Source organism: Corythoichthys intestinalis, chromosome 19 (assembly GCF_030265065.1).
Source record: "Corythoichthys intestinalis isolate RoL2023-P3 chromosome 19, ASM3026506v1, whole genome shotgun sequence".
Taxonomy (NCBI): Eukaryota; Metazoa; Chordata; class Actinopteri; order Syngnathiformes; family Syngnathidae; genus Corythoichthys; species Corythoichthys intestinalis.
Genome location: NC_080413.1, coordinates 34,242,501 through 34,265,205, shown reverse-complemented (window position 1 = coordinate 34,265,205; position 22,705 = coordinate 34,242,501). Strand labels below are relative to the sequence as shown.

Sequence of the window (22,705 nt, the reverse complement as noted above, 5' to 3'; positions counted from 1 at the left end):
TAATTGGAGCAAAAGGTGGCGCTACAAAGTATTAACGCAAGGGGGCCGAATAATATTGCACGCCCCACTTTTCAGTTTTTTATTTGTTAAAAAAGTTTAAATTATCCAATAAATTTTGTTCCACTTCACGATTGTGTCCCACTTGTTGTTGATTCTTGACAAAAAATTAAAATTTTATATCTTTATGTTTGAAGCCTGAAATGTGGCGAAACGTTGCAAGGTTCAAGGGGGCCAAATACTTTTGCACGGCACTGTATTATGGACGGTTTATTCCCAATTTGTCATCACTTCTTAAACCATTGCATGAGCTGTTGTGCAAAGATGTAAAATGGAAATGGACAAATGAGTGTAACAAAGCCTTTCAAAATGCGAAAAACGCCCTGATTTATAGGGATGGGAATCGAAATCCGATTCCAATTCCGAACCGGTTCCGAGTGTTTCGAGGCCTTGACATCACAATGAAAAAGCCTTAACCTTTAACAATCCCTGAAAACGCATATTGCGTCGTGACGTGTCTTGTTGTCCAGACGCATCAAACTAGCATGGCGCCAAGAGCCACTCGCTCCAAAGTTTGGCTACACTTCACCAGGAAAAAGGGTGAAAATGAAAGGTTACGATAGTTTAGCACGAGCATTGCCGCCGTAAACAAAACAATGACAGCACGTAGGTTCGAACGCTCGAAAGTGTGTCTTCACTTCACGAGGAAAAATTACAACAAAGTGACTTGCAGTCATTGCAAGGTGGAGATAACTGCATCGGGAGGGAATAGACTGCACTGTCCTCACCGAGACGCTAAGCCTCATTCCTGACTATACAGCTCGCTAAACTCCCAAATGACGATGCAGAAGACGTTGGTGTAATTTGCTGACTTTATTCAACCTTCACTTGAAACTAAAAATAGAAATGAAACAAATCAATTTGGTCCCCAATAACAAACAGGTTTGCATCAACGTAAATCAGCGATGATTAGCTGCTAACACAGTCATAACAAACAGTTAGCATGCGTTCGCTAGCATTAGCACATCGTTTAAACCACTACACAACTGGATTTAAGTGTCCGATCGCGAGTGGAAACACACAACAACAACACAGAAGATGATACATACAGGCGTTGCCTCTGTAGATATTTTACAAACATTAACAAAGAACGTAGGCTCGTGGCAGTGTTTCCCTTTCTCACTAACTCGCTTGGATGCAGCATTTCTTCTTCTGCGCGTGTAAGCGCGTTCTTCTTCGCGTGAGGAAGCGCAAGAGCGCCACCACTTGAGTGTGAAAGCGCCATAAAAACGAAAAGGTGCGCATTTCAATATACTGGTAAATAAAAACAGGGGTCCCCAAACTACGGCCCGCGGCTCCATATTTGGTCCAGCCCCCTGAACAATTCCAGAGAGCATTTTGAATTGTTTTTGTTTTTTTCTCCCTCAGTAGTGTTATTTATTTCCTGGCCTTTTTCAGTGAATAACTCAGAGAGGGTTATTTGGTTATTATCTATTTAATTAATAGTGCTATTATTATTATTATTATTTTATATTATTATTTGGTTATTATCTATTTAATTAATAGTGCTATTATTATTATTATTATATTATTATTTTAATTTTATTTACTTTTGTTCCGTGAAGAATCCACAGAGGGTTATTTGATTGTGGCTTTCTAAAAAAAAAAAAAATTTTTTTTACATTTATGCACTCCTGCAATCGTCACACTTTTTCTGTTACAAACTGACCCCGGCCTCTCATCAGAGAAGGGAAAAGTTGTGTGGCCCTCACAGGAAAAAGTTTTGGGACCCCTGCTTTAACACATATTGCCAAAGGCAGAACAACGACCTATATGCCAATATATACCAATATTTTTTATTTCTTTTAGAAAAATGTTTCAGTAAAATGTTACACATTCTTGTGCATTTGCCACTTATTGCCACAGTTAACATTAAGGCTTTTGGCCTCTTTTGACCTCGTTGTGAGTTTGTAAGATTGTGACTTCTGATTAAACAAACTCGATGCCAATCAAAATATTTGTTCTTCTTTTCCCCGAAATTAGAATCGATAAGAAAATCGATAAAGAATCGAATCGTTAAGCAACATCGATAATGGAATCGGAATCGTAAAAATCCTATCAATTCCCATCCCTACTGATTTCATCAGAGGCTCTCACTCATTTCAACCCTTCATATCCAATACAGCTGGCATGTGATGCTTCACCCTATGGGGTGGGTGCTGTCATCTCCCATGTATTCCCGAACGGAGATGAAAGACCAATTGCTTTTGCATCGAGAACACTTAACAAAGTAGAGTAAAACTATGCTCAATTGGAACGAGAAGCTTTGAGCATTATTTTTGGTGTGAGGAAGTTCCACCAATATTTGTATGGAAGGAAGTTTACTCTGTTAACGGATCACAGACCGCTGACAACGATTTTGGGACCTCATGCAGGAATCCCTTCACTGGCTGCTGCATGTCTTCAGAGGTGGGCTTTGTTGTTATCAGCTCACTCATACGACATCAAGTATCGTAAATCTGATTTGCATTACAATGCTGATGGACTTTCGAGGTTGCCGCTTCCTGTCACAAAACAGGAACCTACCTCAGTGGACATATTCTATTTCCGAAATGTTGAACATGCACCAATTTCAGCGTCGCAAGTAAAACGTGAAACTCGGAACGACCCCGACCTGTCAGTCGTCATGGTCATGGTAATTAAAGGACAAACCAAGTGTGAGAACACGGCTCTCAAACCTTTTTTGGATAGGAGGTGGGAACTTTCTGTTCAATCCGATTGTGTGCTGTGGGGGAGGAGAGTGATTGTGCCACAGTCATTGCGTGCTAAAATGCTTGCGCACCTGCATGCAGGTCACAGTGGTATTGTTAAAATGAAAGAAATGGCGAGAAGTTATTTTTGGTGGCCAGGATTAGATAACAAATCGAAGAGACGGTAAAAAGTTGTTCATCTTGCCAGAAGATTTGCAACAATCCACCTGCAGCCCCACTTCATCCTTGGGATTTTCCTCAGGACCCTTGGCACCGCATTCATATTGACTTTGCGGGGCCTTTTGAAAATCGAATGTTTCTGGTTGCTATCGATGCCCATAGTAAGTGGCCAGAGGTAGCTATCATGAAATCAACCACATCGGAAAAGGCAATTGAGAAGTTAGGGGAGATGTTTAGTCGTTTCGGAGCCCCTGCACAACTCGTCTCAGACAATGGGCCCCAATTTGTGTCAAAAGAAATGGTTGAATTCCTGCAAGCCAATGGGGTTCAACACATTAAGTCGGCTCCCTATCACCCGTCAACCAACGGCTTGGCAGAGAGATTTGTGCAGACCCTCAAACATGCTCTCAAAGCATCACAAGGGCAAAGTACACTCCATCAGAGACTACACGAATTACTCCTCAAATATCGAACATTTGTGCATGCAACTACCAAAGTATCGCTAGCGAGCCTCATGTTTTCTCGAGGGATACGAACTGGCATGGATCTTATGAAACCACCAACCCTGAGCGAGATTGTTCAAATGGATCAACGGAAGCAAGTCAAGTACAGAGATCTGCATTCCAAGAACCAAGTTTTTGCACCTGGTGACTCTGTTATGGCCCGGAATTACCAGAGTTAGGAAAAGTGGGCCCCAGCCACCATCATTGCTCAAACTGGGCCTGTTTCCTACACTGTTCAGACAGCTGATGGTGTTTGGCGTCGCCATGTGGATCAATTGTTGGGAACACCAGACACTACTCCAGAACTGTCTATTGATTGTGATGATGCTAACAGTGTAATTATACCAGAAATGTCTAGCTTACCGGATGTGCCAAAAATACCAGAAATGTCTAGCTTACCGGATGTGTCAAACCCAAACAATCCTGCTGTAATTGTGTCTAATTCAACCAATGCACAAACGGAACCTGAAACGGTATCGGAACCTGTTTCCACAAGTGGGAAATCGGAAGTGACTGTTGAACGTCGTTATCCTGCACGCGACAGGCAACCGCCTGATAGATTGGATTTATAAGTAATAAGTAATGAGGGGAAAACAGGAGGTATTTTTGTGTTTATTTCTGGGACATGTTATGTAAGGGGGGAGGAGATGTGACATATTTATGTCACACTGCTGTTGCCATAGTGTGCACTTCCTGTGGGTGTGGTATTACAGTATAAAAAGGAATCTCTGTTATGTCTCTGTGACATATATGATGAAAAGCACACTGAATAAAGAAGTGTTGTTCCATTCCAGTCTCGGCCTTACATGTACTTAGAGCAAGGAAGTACATAACAGTAACGGTACATGTATTTGTATTTAACCGTTTCGTTACGTGGTGCCCGATTCGGAACGGAGGTGTACTGAATAAGTTTCTGACGTAAAGTAGCCCTTACTTTTCGAGGCTGTGAGTCGATCGGGTTACAGTTTCTTTGTGTAGATTATATTTACTCCATCTTCCCTACTATAATGAGGACCAACACGGTAGGACAGTATAGCCCAGAAACATCAAATGCGCGACAAAGTGGCTGCCGCGAGAACGCAGTGAAACGCGGGCGTTGAAGTCAATCAGCCAATGCACACCAGTCACAATGCGGCCGCATGTTAGACGCGTCCCGGAAGCGGCTCAACACGACGCACGCGAAAAGAACGGCAGAGATTATTATTTGACACGAGACGCGACCCTCCTGCATCAATACTACTACCGGTAGCTAGGATCTGGCAGACCGGAAGTCACTCATGTGAAAATACAGTGGATCCGGTCGATTTTCAAACTAATATGCAATTGTAACCCACTTTTTGAGTCTATCAGATCTCTTGAGTGGTAGATCGGGGCACAGTTTACTTGTCTTTGTTGATTTACTGCTGTCTTCTCTGCTATAATAATAACCAACACGGCCCCGTGTTCAATACAAAACCCTCCTACCACAACAAAACAAGTAGGAACTAATATTCACAGAGGAACTAAAGTTATACAACATAAAATATACAATATAAGTGAATACTACATCACATTTATAAAATATAAACACATAATAAAATATATAACAGCCCATTTAAATAAAAATAAATTGAAATGAGCTAAAACACCTGTAAATAAATAATAAGAATAATACACAGATCCTGCTTACACAATTAAATTTATTAATTTCTCTGTGGCGCTTTAACTTGAGAAAATCCACCAATAAAGCTTTTGAAAACCGTTCATGAGAAAAAAAAATGATTCATTGAGGCATTTCATTTGTAAAATACATGTTAAAATCTTTGTCATTGGGATTGCTTTTCTTTTTAGCACAGGACTTTTTTTTCTTCTTTCTTTCAGAAAGAAAGCTGACCAATACGCGGGGTCTGAAAGGCAAATTGTTGTTGGGTTATCTTTGAATACCCGCTACTTTTTGAGCAGAATTATAGCTTTGTATAGGCTAATGTTCCTATTGTTGAAAGCACAAAAGTGTGTACTAAACAACTAGCACATTTATATTTTGCATTTTGTTTTCTTACTGTACCAAAAATGGACCGGAACCGTGACCTCAAAACCTAGGTACGTACCGAACCGAGATTTTTGTGTACCGTTACACCAATTAGGCAACCCTAGGAACAAACGAACTTGTTTTTCGGTCTCGGGTTTGGGCCAGCTCCGAATGGCCTCAAGCTAGGCCTCCTAAGGCTTTACCAACCCTCGCCCAATTGTGTACCCCAAATAATTGGTCTCACTAAATACCACCCTACATTTCTTTGGGTTCGAAGTCAGCCCTGCTTTCCGGAGTGAGCCCAGGACATTCTGCACCCATGTAAGATGACTTTCCCAGTCAGAGCTTTACTTACCACGAATTACCACGTCATTGAGATAGGCTGCCGCATATTCTCGATGGGGTCGCAGAACTTGATCCATCAGCCGCAGGAATGTGGCAGGAGCGCCGAACAAGCTGAATGACATCATTCAATACTGCCATAGACCTCCCGGGGTAGCGAAGTTCGTGTTCTGCTTTGACTCTTGGCCCCGAGCCGAGGGAGTCCATGTCTCTGGGGGGAAGACGTGAACAGTAACTCTCTCTCATGCCATTTTTTCAGCAGATTGACATGGTAAATTTGCTCACCTTTCTGCCTGCCCTGTTGTCTCACCTCGTAATTTACTCCCCCCACCTTTTCAATTATCTCAGAAGGTCCCCGCCATGTAGCCAAGAACTTGCATTATACCATGGGGACCAGCACTAGTACTTGATCCCCGGGCTGGAATTCCCGGATTTGAGTTGTCTGATTGTACGTACCCCTCTGTTCTCTCTGGGCTTTTTCCATGTGTTCTTTCACTATGGGCATCACAGCGGACGTCCTTTCTCTCATGGCCCCTACATGTTCCACCATGGTTCGGTGGGGGCAGGGTTGCTCCTCCCAAGTCTCCTTGGCAATATCTAGCAGACCCCTGGGCTTGTGGGAATAGAGCAGATCGAAGGGTGAAAAGCCTGTCGATGATTGAGGTACTTTCCTTACTGCAAACAGGAGATAGGGGAGTAGCTGGTCCCAGTTCCGGCCGTCCTGGTCGATGGCCTTGCATAGCATTGCCTTCAGAGTCTTGTTGAACCTTTCTACCAACCCATCCGTTTGAAGGTGGTAAACAGAGGTCCTCAACTGTTTTACTCGTAACAATGAACACATCTCCCTGGTGACATAGGCCATAAATGGCCTGCCCTGGTCCGTTAGGATTTCTTTAGTCCGTTAGGATTTCTTTAGGGAGATGCACCCTGCCCTGCCGCTGAAGAGGTAAAGTTCATTGGCATTGTGCTAAGCATTGGCCTTTTTTAAGGGAGTGGCCTCTGGATACCGGGTGGCATAGTCTATAATTACAAGGATGTACTAGTGGCCTCGCGCACTCTTAGGGAGAGGCCTTACAATGTCCATCCCCCCCCTTTCAAAGGGGGTTTCTATAATAGGCTACGGAACCAGGGGATTCCGGTACCCCTGTATAGAGGCTTTTAACTGGCACTCCGGGTAACTGTGGCAATAATTTTCTATTTCCTTGTCAACACCTGGCCAAAAGAACCTTTACAACACTCACTCTTTTGTTTTCTCCACCCCTAGGTGAGCCCCCAATACATGGGTAAGTGCTAACTGTAGAACTGTGGGGAGGTGTATGCGTGGAACGAGCAATTGCTCAACGATCTTGTCCTTAGCTTTCGACCCTTGGTATAAAAGCCAATTTTTTACCACAAAGTGGGGATAGGTAGGGGTTGTCCTGTCCCCTACTAACGTTCCCTGAATTACCTAAATGTTTTTTTAAACCATTGAAAAACGTGGGTTCTTGTAATTGGGCCGTGCCATACTGACCCTTTAAGAAGGATTCAGCCTTTGGGATCGCTAGGTCATCGTCACTGGAGGCTGACTGCAGACTTGACCCGGCTGAGTCTCCGGGCACCGAGCCTCACCTCGGTGGTTGGATATTCGTGGGTGTCTCCATGGTCACAGACCACTGGCACTTTTTCGCCTTGCTCAGGGTTGGCGGCCTCCAGGACCCATTCCTGGACCAGGGTCCTGGTGCTTCCCGAATCCAGCAAGGCTTCAACATCCTGGTAGTTGACCGTGCTCGGACACATAGGCCGTGGGTTTTCACTTTCCCCTAGGAGGGCTGCAAACTGGGTGTGAGTGCCGCTGGAGGACTCTGCTGTAGGGATGGGCACATCAGACTTTCCGCACTGCCACGAGATATGTCCTACCTCCCCCACACAGGTAACACCGATGAGCTTCAGGAGCCCTAGTGTAGGCAGTCCTCATCTCGGGTCAGTTTGAGGGGCATGATCCAGTGGCAAAGCAAATACAAGCACGCCGTCCTGTGTACGCATATCCTCAAGAAATATTTGCCATGAAAAGGCACTAGAATGGCAAATGTGCTTAAAATGATGTGACACCGCACGAGGTAGGTAACTGGGAGAATAGCTGGGCTAACTCGTCTATTGCGTCCGACGTTGTACTCTGGTCCTAGGCCCAACTGCCCACATTCTCCACCATCTGTGACACCGCACGAAGTAGGCCTGGCCAGAAAGGAGCTCTGGACACCAAGGTTTCCAACAAACAGCTTTTTCGACAAAAGGCGGGTTTTCCCGAAAGAAAGTGGCCGAAATGCGGCAGAATAAAACAACAACTTAAACGTCTCCAAAAAAGTCAACGTAGGTTTGTTCTCAAAATAATTTTTTCCGGATCTTCTTGTCCTTCTTCTTCTGAGCCTCCTCTCTCTCTCCATCTGGTCGTCTCCTATATACTCCAGGCCGGCTGCATTTCAGTGGCTTAAGCAGCCAAACCTGGAGGCGTTGTGCGGCATGCTGGGAAGCGTAGTCTTTGGTCTGGCGGCCATTTTGACTGGATGATTCATCATTGGCCAAAGAATATAACGGCCCTCCACTACTTGATCCCGCATGATGTCACAATGACGTTTCATGGAGTAATAAGTGTTATACTTTTCATGTCGTAGTATTTTGATCAAATAATCACATCAAAATTGCCTCTAGGATATAAATAGTTAAACAACCCTTGTCACTTTAAGCATTTAGTTCCTTATTAAACAGGATTTTAAAACACTCATCAACATATAGAGCCTACCCACGTACCACGTGCTCGCTGTATGGTTCCGCCCACTTGTCCGTCATTTTGACTCTGTATTAGCATTGTTTTCAATTGATGGCGGAATTTAAAATGCATTTCATGGAAGACCCGGTGCTTTCTGATGCCGCAAACTCACTGGATCTGTTGCATAAAAGGCGTTATGAGGAAAAGCTTCGTTCTATACAGTCGCCAGATCCATATTTGATGCCCAAATCGATGTTTTTCGACCCACTGTCTTCGCCCTGTCTGCCTGACATCTGCTACGCTGATATTTACAATTATCTTGTCCACACAAAATCAGCCTATTCCCACGAAAATTTGAAAAACTTCAAGAGCTTGGAGGCTTATAATACTTCGTTGCTGGTTGGGTGAAACAGGTCCTCGTTCGGCAGGAATCTATCTTGTGCTTGGAAAGGTGAGTTACGAAATTTTCAATTCAAAATCTTTTGTTATTGCTAACATCCACTGTCAAGTCTAATGTATTTCATGTCGTTTGTCAATGGAGTTAAGGCTTTTAATGTTTATATGGTTTAGCGATAGCACTCTCACGACATACATACGTGTATGTTGTCGGCGATTAGCCTAGCAATGATCTTAATTGTGGTTATTTGTCAGCCCCGTAGACGAGGCCAGTTTCTTTCACTTGGTACCAGCTAAATATTATTCAAAAAATAACGATGGTGGAAGAAAGGGAAGTCACAAACATCTTGAATTTGAAACTATGTCGTACTATGTCGTATGTTGTCGGCGATTAGCCTCGCAATGATCTTAATTGTGGTTATTTGTCAGCCCCGTAGACGAGGCCAGTTTCTTTCACTTGGTACCAGCTAAATATTATTCAAAAAATAACGATGGTGGAAGAAAGGGAAGTCACAAACATCTTGAATTTGAAACTATGTCGTACTACGTCGTATGTTGTCGGCGATTAGCCTAGCAATGATCTTAATTGTGGTTGTCAGGCCAAAACCCTCTAAATATATATTAAATGCATCTTACCGGATATAAAATGACTATTACATAGTCTGTGGTGATTTTTTTGGTGTCCAGTTTTCACGTCGAATTGCAGCCGTCCATTTCGCTCTCCTCTTTGGATCCCTCGGAATACGGTAAAACTTCAAGTCTCTCCTTCCATCTTCTCTGTTAGTGCAACCAACAGCCACACACGCCTTCACCATTTTGATTATTAATGTTAAGGAGCAGAAAAACACGCCGTAAATAGGAGAAATGTACGTAGCCGTAACAGGTTAACACTATGTTTTGACGGACAAGTGGGCGGAACCATACAGCGAGCACGTGGTACGTGGGTAGGCTCTATAGCCACTTATAAGTACACTGCTGGCCGAAAGTATTGGCCCCCCTGCAATTCTGTCAGCTAATTTTCAACTTCTCCCAGAAAATGATTGCAGTTACAAATGCTTCGGTAGTAACATCTTCATTTATTTTGCTTGCAATGAAAAAACACAAAACACAATGGGGAAAAAAATTAAATCATGACCATTTTACACAACACTCCAAAAATAGGCCGGACAAAAGTATTGGCACCCTTTGAAAAATCATGTGATGCTTCTCTAATTTCTCTAATTTTTTTAATTGACAGCACCTGTTACTTACTTGTGGCACATAACAGGTGGTGGCAATAACTACATAACACTTGCAGCTAGTTAAAATGGATTAAGGTTGACTCAACCTCTATCCTGTGTCCTTGTGTTTACCACGTTGAGCATGGAGAAAAGAAAAAAAGACCAAAGAACTGTGTGAGGACTTAAGCAAAATTGTGAGGAAGCATGGGCAATCTCAAGACTACAAGTCCATCGCCAAAGACCTGAATGTTCCTGTGTCTACCACGCGCAGTCACATCAATAATTGTAAAGCCCATGGCACTGTGGCGAACCTCCCTAGATGTGGACGGAAAAGAAAACTTGAAGAGAGATTTCAACGAAAGATTGTGCGGATGGTGGATAAAGAACCTCGACTATCATCCAAACAAGTTCAAGCTGTGCTGCAGTCCGAGGGTACAACAGTGTCAACCCGTACTATCCGTCGGCATCTGAATGAAAAGGGACTCCATGTTCAAGCTGTCCTGCAGTTTGAGTGTACACCAGTGTCAACAGGTACTATTCTTTGGCATCTGAATGAAAAAAGGACTGTGGTAGGATACTCAGGAACATACCACTTCTGACCCAGAGACATAAAAAAACCAGGCTGGAGTTTTCCAAAACTAACCTGAGAAAGCCAAAAACGTTTTGGAAGAATGTTCTCTGGTCAGATGAGACAAAAATAGAGCTTTTTGGGAAAAGGCATCATAGTAGAGTTTACAGGGGGAAAAAACGAGGCCTTCAAAGAAAAGAACTCGGTCCCCACAGTCAAACATGGCGGAGGTTCCCTGATGTTTAAGGCAGAGGTTGCGCTAGACTTTTTCGTTGTCTGTCATTTTGACTGACAGGGTCATAAAAATCCGGTCATAATCTATTTTTACCCGTCACTTAAATTTTTAAAATGATGATAATGACATTGTGGTGACCCTTTGTTTGGCATAATTCGCCTTCCGTACTTGTGTGTCCATTTGGCCGAGCGCGTTACCGGCTACGACACAGTCACGTGACCGAGACACTTAAGAGCCGCGCACGTTCCGGCTTGAATAGAGAGTTCACAGAGAGCAGCAGAGCTACAGCGGCTGGACACAGCAATTCGAGCTAACAAGACCCTTAACATCCCGCTACCGCTTCAACATATTCAATAGTATTTAGTTTTCATTCATTTTAAATTTATATTCTGTCCGAACAAGCTTAACAGAGAATCCACACCGTGCCATCACACATCAAGCAGATGAATATGTAACTTTTTCTCCGCAGTGACAAAAACAGCTGACTGTGGCCCCAGTAGGTAGGTAGCCTACCATATGTAGCATATGGAACAATGAAATTAACAGTTCACCTGCTGTGGCCTGAACGTAGTTTCACACCTTCCTCCTGGTGCGCATGGACTTGAATTGCGTGCCCGCTTGTGCAGTCCCTGTTTTTTCACCTCTTTTATCAACACCATCGTCATTTTGGGGCTTTTTGAAGAAACTTCGGACACTCAGTTGCCTTGACATTTTTCAGAGTGAGGCCAACGACGTCATGCATCAAGAGAGACAATAGCTAATTAATATGCTCACTCGCCACCCTGTGGTCTGGGGTGTGAATTGCAACCTGTCAAAATGACGGATGGACTTCAGTTTTTTCCGTCACCGTTTTATAAAATCGGTCAGCGACGGAAAATAATCGGTTAATGCGACCCCTGAAAGTTTAAGGGTTTGTTTTGCTTCCTCTGGCACTGGACTGCTTGACCATGCGCATGGCATTATGAAGTCTGAAGACTACCAACAAATTTTGCAGCATAGTGTAGGGCCCAGTGTGAGAAAGTTGGGTCTCCTTCAGAGGTCATGGGTCTTCCAGCAGAATAATGACCCAAAACACACCTCAAAAAGCACTAGAAAATGGTTTGGGAAAGCACCGACGGCTTCTAAAGTGGCCAGCAATGAATCCAGACCGGAATTGCATAGAACACCTGTGGAGAGAATGGCAGTTTGGACAAGGCACCCTTCAAATCTCAGAGACCTGGAGCAGTAGGCCAAAGAAGAATGGTCTAAAATTTCAGCAGAGCATTGTCAGTAACTCAATGATGGATACCGGAAGCGGTTGTCCGCAGTTACCATACCATGCCATACCATACACCATCCCATCCCATCATCTTCTGCTTGCCCTGAGGTCGGATCGCGGTGGCAGCAGCTTGAGCAGGGAAGCCCAGACTTCCCTCTCCCCAGCCACTTCAACCAGCTCCTCCGGCGAGATCCCAATGCATTCCCAGGCCAGCCGATAGACATAGTCTCTCCAACGTGTTCTGGATCGTACCCGGGGCCTCCCGCCAGTTGGACATGTTCGCAGTTATTTTGTCTAAAGGTTGTGCTACCAAGTATTAGGCTAAGGGTGCCAATACTTTTGTCTGGGCTATTTTTGGAGTTTTGTGCAAAATGATTGATTTTTTTTTTTATTCATTCTCTTTTGTGTTATTTCATAGCAAGCAAAATTAAAATATATTACTACCAGAGTATTTATCAATTGCAATCATTTTCTGGGATAAATTGAGCATTATCTGATAGAATTGCAGGGGTGCCAATACTTTTGGCCAGCCCTGTACTTATAGCTGCTTTGCCATTGGCTATTGGCAGACCCGTGCAGTCCATAAAGCAAGCTAGACAAATGCTTGGGGGGTCGCAGCGTCCAAAAGGGTGTCAAGAAAAATGTTCAAATAATATTTGATGAAGGCAGAATTCAAAAATGTTTACAAGACAATAAAACAAAAGAACATAAATACATATGGAAATGTGTCTTTTAATAATAATGAAATCATTTTTCTAATATGCCTTCTGTCCGTTTCATGGTTTCCCGTGCACTCACCCCCCCCCCCCCCCCCCCCCCCCACCACCACCCGCAGACCAGCGAGCTACCTGAAGGTGTTTTTTTAGCCTCAACAATTGAACGACGTGACGGTGACGACGTCATGATAAGACAAAAGCCCTCCGGGTCACATTTTTTCGAATGAAGAAAGAAAAGCATAAATGTGACAAAGAAGAGGTTTGTTGTGATGAAAAAAACTTTTTTTAAATTGCATAAACACGTATAGAATCGGTGACAAAGGGCAGCCTTGGTGGAGTCCAACCCTCACTGGGAACGAATTTGACGAACTGCCGGCAATGCTGACCAAACTTGTGAGACCTGTTGAACAGGGACCGAACAGCCCTTACCAAGGGGCTTGATACCCCGTACTCCCGTAGCACCCCCAACAGTACTCCCCGAGGCACACGATCAAATGCCTTCTCCAAATCCACAAAAGACATGTAGACTGGTTGAGCGAACTCCAATGCACCCTGGAGGATCCTGCCGAAGGTGTAGATCTGGTCCACTGTTCCACCCCGGGAAGAAAACCACACTGCTCCTCCTGAATCCGAGATTCGACTTCCCGATGAACCCTCCCCTCCAGCACCCCTGAACAGACTTTACCGGGGAGATTGAGCAGTGTGATCCCTCTATAATTGGAACAAACCTTCCGGTCCCCCTTCTTAAAAAGGGGGACCACCACCCCGGTCTGCCAATCCAGAGTCCCTGATGTCCACCCAATGTTGTAGAGGTGTGTCAGCCACGACAGCCCTACAACATCCAGAGCCTTTAGGAATTTCGGGCAGATCTCATCGAGCTTTCCAACCACCTCAGTGACTTCGACCCCAGAGATAGGAGAGCTCGGAGTCCCCAGACTCTGCTTCCTCAAAGGAAGGTCTGTCGGTGGAATTGATGAGGTCTTCAAAGTATTCTCCTCACCGACTCAAGACGTCTCGAGTCGAGGTCAGCAGTACCTCTTCTCCGCTATAAACAGTGTAATGCTGCACTGCTTTCCTCTCCTCAGACGCCGGATGGTGGACCAGAAGTTCCTGGAAGCTATCCAGAAGTCGAATTCGTTCCCAGTGAGGGTTGCCAAGGCTGCCTTTGTCACCGATTCTGTTCATAATTTTTATGGACAGAATTTCTAGGCGCAGCTGAAGCATTGAGAGGGTCCGGTTTAGTGGCCTCAGCATTGCATGTCTGCTTTTGCAAATGATGTGGTGCTGTTGGCTTCATCAAGCCGTGACCTCCGACTCTCACCGGAGTGGCTCGCAGCCGAGTGTGAAGCAGTTGGGATGAAGATCAGCACCTCCAAATCCGAGACCATGGTACTCAGCCAGAAAGGGTGGCGTGTCCTCCCCAGGTCTGGAGTTGGGATCCTGTCCAAGTGGAGGAGTTCAAGTACTTTGTGGTCTTATTCACGGGTGAGGGTAGGAGGGAGCGGGAGATCGACAGACCTGAGCCGAAAGGCTAACCTCTTGATTTACCAGTCGATCTACGTTCCTACCCTCACCTATGGTCACGACCTGTGGGTCCTGGACGCCTCCCTGGAGAGGTGTTCCTGGCATATCCCACCAGCGGGAGGCCCCAAGGATGACCCAGGACACGCTTGAGAGACCATGTCTCTAGCCTGGCCTGGGAACGCTTTGGGATCCCGCCGGAGGAGCTGGTTGAAGTGGGTGGGGAGAGGGAAGTCTGGGCTTCCCCCCCTAAAGCTGCTGCCCCCGCGACCCGACCCCGGATTCAGCGGCAGATGATGGCTGGATGGATAAACACATATATTTAGCGAAATTGCAAGCTGACGGTTATTTACAAAGAGTTTAGATGACATACTGCTAAAGCTAAATTATGCTGTATCATGAGCCAGGCCTGTTATTTTAGAATTTTTTTTCAGTATTCAGCGAGCTGTGGGTTAGTGTCAGTTAAATCTCCCATTTTAGAGAAAGTTCTACAAAGTGTAAGGAGGACTAAAATTGTCTTGCTGATTTTCATGTCATGTGAAGTACTTTTAAATTGTATTTAATTGTGCTATTCAAATACATTTGCCTTGCCTAAAAGTGCCAAGGTTAATTGAATAAACACACCAGTTAATATGCAATTAATAATTTCATAGTTCTGTGGTACGGTGGACTAAAAGTGCCGTGGATTTAAATGCAAACATTAGTTATTAAATGTGTCATTAATTCACCAAAATGGCAATTTTATTAAAATCATTATTACTGGATGTGTGTGGACTGTGCAGTTGCAGTGCTTCGTGAATTTATTTTTCAACCTCACCCGCCAAAGTTAGTGGCCGGATCCGAACACCATTTTGAGCCAAGTACAGTAGGCTGCTAAAGTTAGGCGCTATTATGGTTATGTCATGCTAGTTTCATAATCAACAGTTATTTGACTAGAATAATGTTACAGCCCACTTTCTTCTCTTCGTAGATGCTTTTTTGAAATATTTTCCCTTCCACCTCTGTACATTCCGGGTTGGACAAAATAATGGAAACACCTAACATTTTGGCATCATAATCATTGTTCCTCATTTCTTTAATAATAATGTTCATTCTAATGAAGTTGAGCATCTCGTATGGCCGGCACAATCCTCAGACCTCAACACTATTGAGCATCTATGGTCAGTTTTAGAGATGTCCACCGCCATCATCTCTAAATGAGTTAGAGGGTTTTCTAACTGAAAAATGGCTTAAAATTCCTTTGAAAACAATTCACAAGTTGTATGAGTCACTACTTCGGAGAATTGAGGCTGTAATTGCCACAAAAGGCGGACCTACACCATATTAAATGATTTTTGTTTTTTTAAAGGGTTTTCCATGATTTTGTCTAACCCTTTTATATACTGCATAACGAGATCCGAACGTCATGATTAGCCGTTAATCACGTGACAAATTAGTAATTACGGTGGCATAATGCAAAAACGATTCGACGAGGATGGGATTCGAACCCACGCGTGCAGAGCACAATGGATTAGCAGTCCATCGCCTTAACCACTCGGCCACCTCGTCGTGAAAACCGCATATGTCGCACGACAAAGTTGTGAAAAGAAAAGGTACATCCGGGTAACTATCCAGATCTTGACGTTTTCCCTCGTATTTCTTTGTCAAGTCAAATTGGAAGAATTCATTTAATTCTGTTAAACGAAAAAAATAACGCTGCTACAACAATAAATGCTTCGCCTTATCTGACAAAGCACATATTGCAGCGCTTCCTCGTGTGCCCACCTTGACGACTCTCGTTCGTCATCTTGTGGTGTTGGAAGCACACTACACTTGGAAAGCGTCTTTTAGGCGCAAATACAACCCAAAGAAGTTGCTCATTTTGTATGGACATTTCATTTCAAAATGGAACCATTCACACGCCTTCACAAAGCGTAGCCCACGCGCATGATACAGAATATGGCCATAAAATAGACAACAAAATAAAATGATGACGTAATAATTCAGTATCAAAAAATAGAACGAAAAATAATTTAATTCAATTTTATAAGAGGAACTATTCAAACTAGGAACTATTTTGTCCAGTAGAGGGCACTCGTGCTCTTTGGACGAATGATTCTTCTGTTCTGTTGATGTTTTCTCTTGCTGGATTTTTTTTTTTTTTTTAATTTCTTTGCCTTAATGTTATGTTATAATGTGATAGGTTATAGTACAGTATACAGTAATAGTAACAATTATTCATTTATATTACTTTGTGTTGGGGGGTGGAATCAGATTGTTTAAAAAAAAAAAAAAAAAAAATCAAGTAACGTTACTCTTACTTTTTTTGGCTCCTCTACCCTCCTCTGCTTGTGTCAGCAAGTGGTATGTGTAATGCTGTAGCATAATGCATGTGTAAAATGTGTTTTTGCGTGCATGTGTTATAGGTATTACTGTCCCAAAAGCAGTTTTTCACCATTTCAGGGGTTTTAGGAGGTTAATAAAATAAAAATACATTCTGGCTCCGTGGCGACCTTCATGTCAGGAGGGCATTCCTGCAAGAAATTCTAGCCACTTTCACCCCTGATTATATGTTGTAAAATAGTCACCAATTAGTCACTACTAAAATGCTAAAAGTAAAAAGTACACTGTATTCAGGGGTGAAAGTGGGCCAGAACCGCGGCCGGTTGTAGGCAGAAATGTTTGAGGGGGTCGCCAGAAATGTGGAGGGGCCACGACAACCTCACACAACCATGTCCGTTCATATGTTAATCAAAAAGTAAATAAATTGTTTAAAAAAAACATTCTACCAGAGGCTTATGTGTTGGCTGTAGTTCCGTTTTCATCCGCTGGAGGGCGCCCCAATGGTCTCCCAGGGGCTTTAAAAAAAAAAATACCAGGGGCTTATGTGTTGGCTGCAGTTCCGTTTTCATCCGCTGGAGGGAGCGCCAGTAGGCGAAAATCATAACCCCTCACTCAGAGGGGTTGGTTATACAGGAAGGCGACAAGAGCGGGAGGGCTGCAAAACAGTTTGTGCACGTTTACAGGAAGGAATTAAACAAGACGGCCTGGGCTCCAGAGGGCTCAAGGGATCGTCTCCAAACTTTTATACGACATGCAGAAGGCTTTGGGCGGGCCTGAGAAGTACGTTGCACCGCTGAATCTGCTGGTCTTTTGCTACTATGAGCGGATTGCAAAGACAAAGCTGAACCAAGTCCAGACAAACGAGCCGCAGAGCGATGATGGGACCCTTTTTCAAACGCCAATCCGACAAATAGCGTCACATCATGGGCCACGGCCATGAGATTGTCCCCGGCAGCCCCAGGGGGAAACGGCGCAACGTGCAGCCCGACAGAGTGCCTAGTTGGGCCACGAGAGACGTGGCCGACCGCCGCGAGCTCCGGAGCGGTGCCGGGACACTTTTCAAACGCCAATCCGACAAATAGCGTCACATATGAGACCCACGTTACACTGCTGTACTCCACAATCTATGGCGACACTCGTAGCCCTCTGCTGCCGCACAGCTCGGTGGCCACCCTGGCGAACGATTGGCATACGTGACCCGCCATCAGAGGGCCCCCGCTGGCCGGCCGCATGCCAGTGTCCGGGCGGACGGCTCCTCAGGCCCAGCGGGTTAGAGTATGACGGCGGGCGAACGCGCACGGCGGCTCCCCCGGCGGGCAGTCGGTCAGGCCCGACCTGGCCTCTGCTGCCCACCCGGCCTGCCTTGGGAGCACGCGGCCCCGCCGGCTCGCACGCACGTCCTCCTCGCGCAGCGAGACCGAGATGCCCCGTCCGACCAAGCCATCGTCCGACGGAGCCCGCCGCCCTCACCGGTCCAGCCGGCCCGCAAACCTGGCAAACACCTGGGTACTCGAGCCACCCTCACAGAGCGCTCCCATTTCCGAATACGCCACGGTGAGCCGGCTTGTCGCGCGGATGTTCGGCGCGTCGACCGGACCCTCACGTCTGGCCGGCCTCCGCCACCCGAAAGGCCTCACGCAGAGGGGCGGGTAGGCGGGCAGGCAGGCAGGCGCGCAAGCAGGCAGGCCTCGAGGTAGGCAAGGCCGGCAAGCAGACCGGCTTAGGCCGGCGGGCGTGGGAGCCCCGACCCGACCTGGCTGTCCGTCCGCCCATCCTCCCTCCTTCCCTCGCACGCTCGCTCGCTCGACCGCCCGCCCGCCCTCCCTCGTCGGCGAGGCTACATGGTTGATCCTGCCAGTAGCATATGCTTGTCTCAAAGATTAAGCCATGCAAGTCTAAGTACACACGGCCGTTACAGTGAAACTGCGAATGGCTCATTAAATCAGTTATGGTTCCTTTGATCGTTCTAAGTTACTCTGATAACTGTGGCAATTCTAGACCTAATACATGCAAATGAGCGCCGACCCTCCGGGGACGCGCGCATATATCAGACCCAAAACCCACGTGGGCGCTCCGCCGGCTTCCCCCCTTCGCGGGGCGGGATCCCCGGCGGCGCCCGGCCGCTTTGGTGACCCTGGATAACCTCGAGCCGATCGCTGGCCCTATCAACTTTCGATGGTACTTTCTGCGCCTACCATGGTGACCACGGGTAACGGGTAATCGGGGTTCGATTCCGGAGAGGGAGCCTGAGAAACGGCTACCACATCCAAGAAGGCAGCAGGCGCTCAAATTACCCACTCCCAACTTGGGGAGGTAGTGACGGAAAATAACAATACAGGACTCTTTTGAGGCCCTGTAATTGGAATGAGCACGCTCTAAACCAGTGGTCTCAAACCGGTCCTCAAAGGGCCGCAGGGGGTACTGGATTTCATTCCAACCAAACGAGACAAATACCTTTTCACCAATCTGGTTTCTTACAAGTGTAATCAGTTGATTGCAATCAGGTGCTGCTTATGTTAGTAGAAACCTCATTGGTTGAACTGTTTGTGCTGGATCTGTTGGAACAAAAACCAGGACCCACTGCGGCCCTTTGTGGAGTCGGTTTGAGACCGCTGCTCTAAACCCTATGCCAAGGACCAATTGGAGGGCAAGTCTGGTGCCAGCAGCCGCGGTAATTCCAGCTCCAAGAGTGTATCTTAAAGTTGCTGCCATTAAAAAGCTCGTAGTTGGATCACGGGATCGAGCTGACGGTCCGCCACGAGGCGAGCCACCGTCTGTCCCAGCCCCTGCCTCTCGGCCGCCCCCGGGATGTATCGCACGACAAAGTTGTGAAAAGAAAAGGTACATCCGGGTAACTCTATCCAGATCTTGACGTTTTCCCTTGTATTTCTTTGTCAAGTCAAATTGGAAGAATTCATTTAATTCTGTTAAACGAAAAAAATAACGCTGCTACAACAATAAATGCTTCGCCATATCTGACAAAGCACATATTGCAGCGCTTCCTCGTGTGCCCACCTTGACGACTCTCGTTCGTCATCTTGTGGTGTTGGAAGCACACTACACTTGGAAAGCGTCTTTTAGGCGCAAATACAACCCAAAGAAGTTGCTCATTTTGTATGGACATTTCATTTCAAAATGGAACCATTCACACGCCTTCACAAAGCGTAGCCCACGCGCATGATACAGAATATGGCCATAAAATAGACAACAAAATAAAATGATGACGTAATAATTCAGTATCAAAAAATAAAACGAAAAATAATTTAATTCAATTTTATAAGAGGAACTATTCAAACTAGGAACTATTTTGTCCACTAGAGGGCACTCGTGCTCTTTGGACGAATGATTCTTCTGTTCTGTTGATGTTTTCTCTTGCTGGATTTTTTTTTTTTTTTTTTTTTTAATTTCTTTGCCTTAATGTTATGTTATAATGTGATAGGTTATAGTACAGTATACAGTAATAGTAACAATTATTCATTTATATTACTTTGTGTTGGGGGGTGGAATCAGATTGTTTAAAAAAAAAAAAAAAAAAAAAAAAATCAAGTAATGTTACTCTTACTTTTTTTGGCTCCTCTACCCTCCTCTGCTTGTGTCAGCAAGTGGTATGTGTAATGCTGTAGCATAATGCATGTGTAAAATGTGTTTTTGCGTGCATGTGTTATAGGTATTACTGTCCCAAAAGCAGTTTTTCACCATTTCAGGGGTTTTAGGAGGTTAATAAAATAAAAATACATTCTGGCTCCGTGGCGACCTTCATGTCAGGAGGGCATTCCTGCAAGAAATTCTAGCCACTTTCACCCCTGATTATATGTTGTAAAATAGTCACCAATTAGTCACTACTAAAATGCTAAAAGTAAAAAGTACACTGTATTCAGGGGTGAAAGTGGGCCAGAACCGCGGCCGGTTGTAGGCAGAAATGTTTGAGGGGGTCGCCAGAAATGTGGAGGGGCCACAACAACCTCACACAACCATGTCCGTTCATATGTTAATCAAAAAGTAAATAAATTGTTTAAAAAAAACATTCTACCAGAGGCTTATGTGTTGGCTGTAGTTCCGTTTTCATCCGCTGGAGGGCGCCCCAATGGTCTCCCAGGGGCTTTAAAAAAAAAAATACCAGGGGCTTATGTGTTGGCTGCAGTTCCGTTTTCATCCGCTGGAGGGAGCGCCAGTAGGCGAAAATCATAACCCCTCACTCAGAGGGGTTGGTTATACAGGAAGGCGACAAGAGCGGGAGGGCTGCAAAAAAGTTTGTGCACGTTTACAGGAAGGAGTTAAACAAGACGGCCTGGGCTCCAGAGGGCTCAAGGGATCGTCTCCAAACTTTCATACGACATGCAGAAGGCTTTGGGCGGGCCTGAGAAGTACGTTGCACCGCTGAATCTGCTGGTCTTTTGCTACTATGAGTGGATTGCAAAGACAAAGCTGAACCAAGTCCAGACAAACGAGCCGCAGAGCGATGATGGGACCCTTTTTCAAACGCCAATCCGACAAATAGCGTCACATCATGGGCCACGGCCATGAGATTGTCCTCAGCAGCCCCAGGGGGAAATGGCGCAACGTGCAGCCCGACAGAAGCGCGCCTAGTTGGGCCACGAGAGACGTGGCCGGCCGCCGCGAGCTCCGGAGCAGTGCCGGGACACTTTTCAAACGCCAATCCGACAAATAGACCCACGTTACACTGCTGTACTCCACAATCTATGGTGACACTCGTAGCCCTCTGCTGCTGCACAGCTCGGTGGCCACCCTGGCGAACGATTGGCATACGTGACCCGCCATCAGAGGGCCCCCGCTGGCCGGCCGCATGCCAGTGTCCGGGCGGACGGCTCCTCAGGCCCAGCGGGTTCGAGTATGGCGGCGGGCGAACGCGCGTGGCGGCTCCCCCGGCGGGCAGTCGGTGAGGCCCGACCCGGCCTCTGCTGCCCACCCGGCCCGCCTTGGGAGCACGCGGCCCCGCCGGCTCGCACGCACGTCCTCCTCACGCAGCGAGACCGAGATGCCCCGTCCGACCAAGCCATCGTCCGACGGAGCCCGCCGCCCTCACCGGTCCAGCCGGCCCGCAAACCCGGCAAACACCTGGGTTTCTCGAGCCGCCCTCACAGAGCGCTCCCATTTCCGAATACGCCACGGCGAGCCGGCATGTCGCGCGGATGTTCGGCGCGTCGACCGGACCCTCACGTCTGGCCGGCCTCCGCCACCCGAAAGGCCTCACGCAGAGGGGCGGGTAGGCGGGCAGGCAGGCAGGCGCGCAAGCAGGCAGGCCTCGAGGTAGGCAAGGCCGGCAAGCAGACCGGCTTAGGCCGGCGGGCGTGGGAGCCCCGACCCGACCTGGCTGTCCGTCCGCCCATCCTCCCTCCTTCCCTCGCACGCTCGCTCGCCCGACCGCCCGCCCGCCCTCCCTCGTCGGCGAGGCTACCTGGTTGATCCTGCCAGTAGCATATGCTTGTCTCAAAGATTAAGCCATGCAAGTCTAAGTACACACGGCCGTTACAGTGAAACTGCGAATGGCTCATTAAATCAGTTATGGTTCCTTTGATCGTTCCAAGTTACTCTGATAACTGTGGCAATTCTAGACCTAATACATGCAAATGAGCGCCGACCCTCCGGGGACGCGCGCATATATCAGACCCAAAACCCACGTGGGCGCTCCGCCGGCTTCCCCCCTTCGCAGGGCGGGATCCCCGGCGGCGCCCGGCCGCTTTGGTGACCCTGGATAACCTCGAGCCGATCGCTGGCCCTCCCGTGGCGGCGACGTCTCATTCGAATGTCTGCCCTATCAACTTTCGATGGTACTTTCTGCGCCTACCATGGTGACCATGGGTAACGGGGAATCGGGGTTCAATTCCGGAGAGGGAGCCTGAGAAACGGCTACCACATCCAAGAAGGCAGCAGGCGCTCAAATTACCCACTCCCAACTTGGGGAGGTAGTGACGGAAAATAATAATA

The 22,705-nt window shown here is 46.5% G+C and overlaps 1 protein-coding gene, 1 non-coding gene and 1 pseudogene across 4 annotated transcripts in view; 2 read left to right on the top strand and 1 right to left on the bottom strand.

Moving 5' to 3' along the window:
* Positions 1-22,705, top strand: part of LOC130907895 (meprin A subunit alpha-like) — a 71,870-nt gene that overhangs the window by 23,038 nt on the left and 26,127 nt on the right. The window lies entirely within an intron of this gene.
* LOC130907896 (uncharacterized protein K02A2.6-like) lies at positions 1,717-4,127 on the top strand (annotated as a pseudogene).
* On the bottom strand, positions 15,904-15,985 carry trnas-gcu (transfer RNA serine (anticodon GCU)). Its single transcript has one exon. It is a non-coding gene; the product is annotated as a tRNA-Ser (tRNA).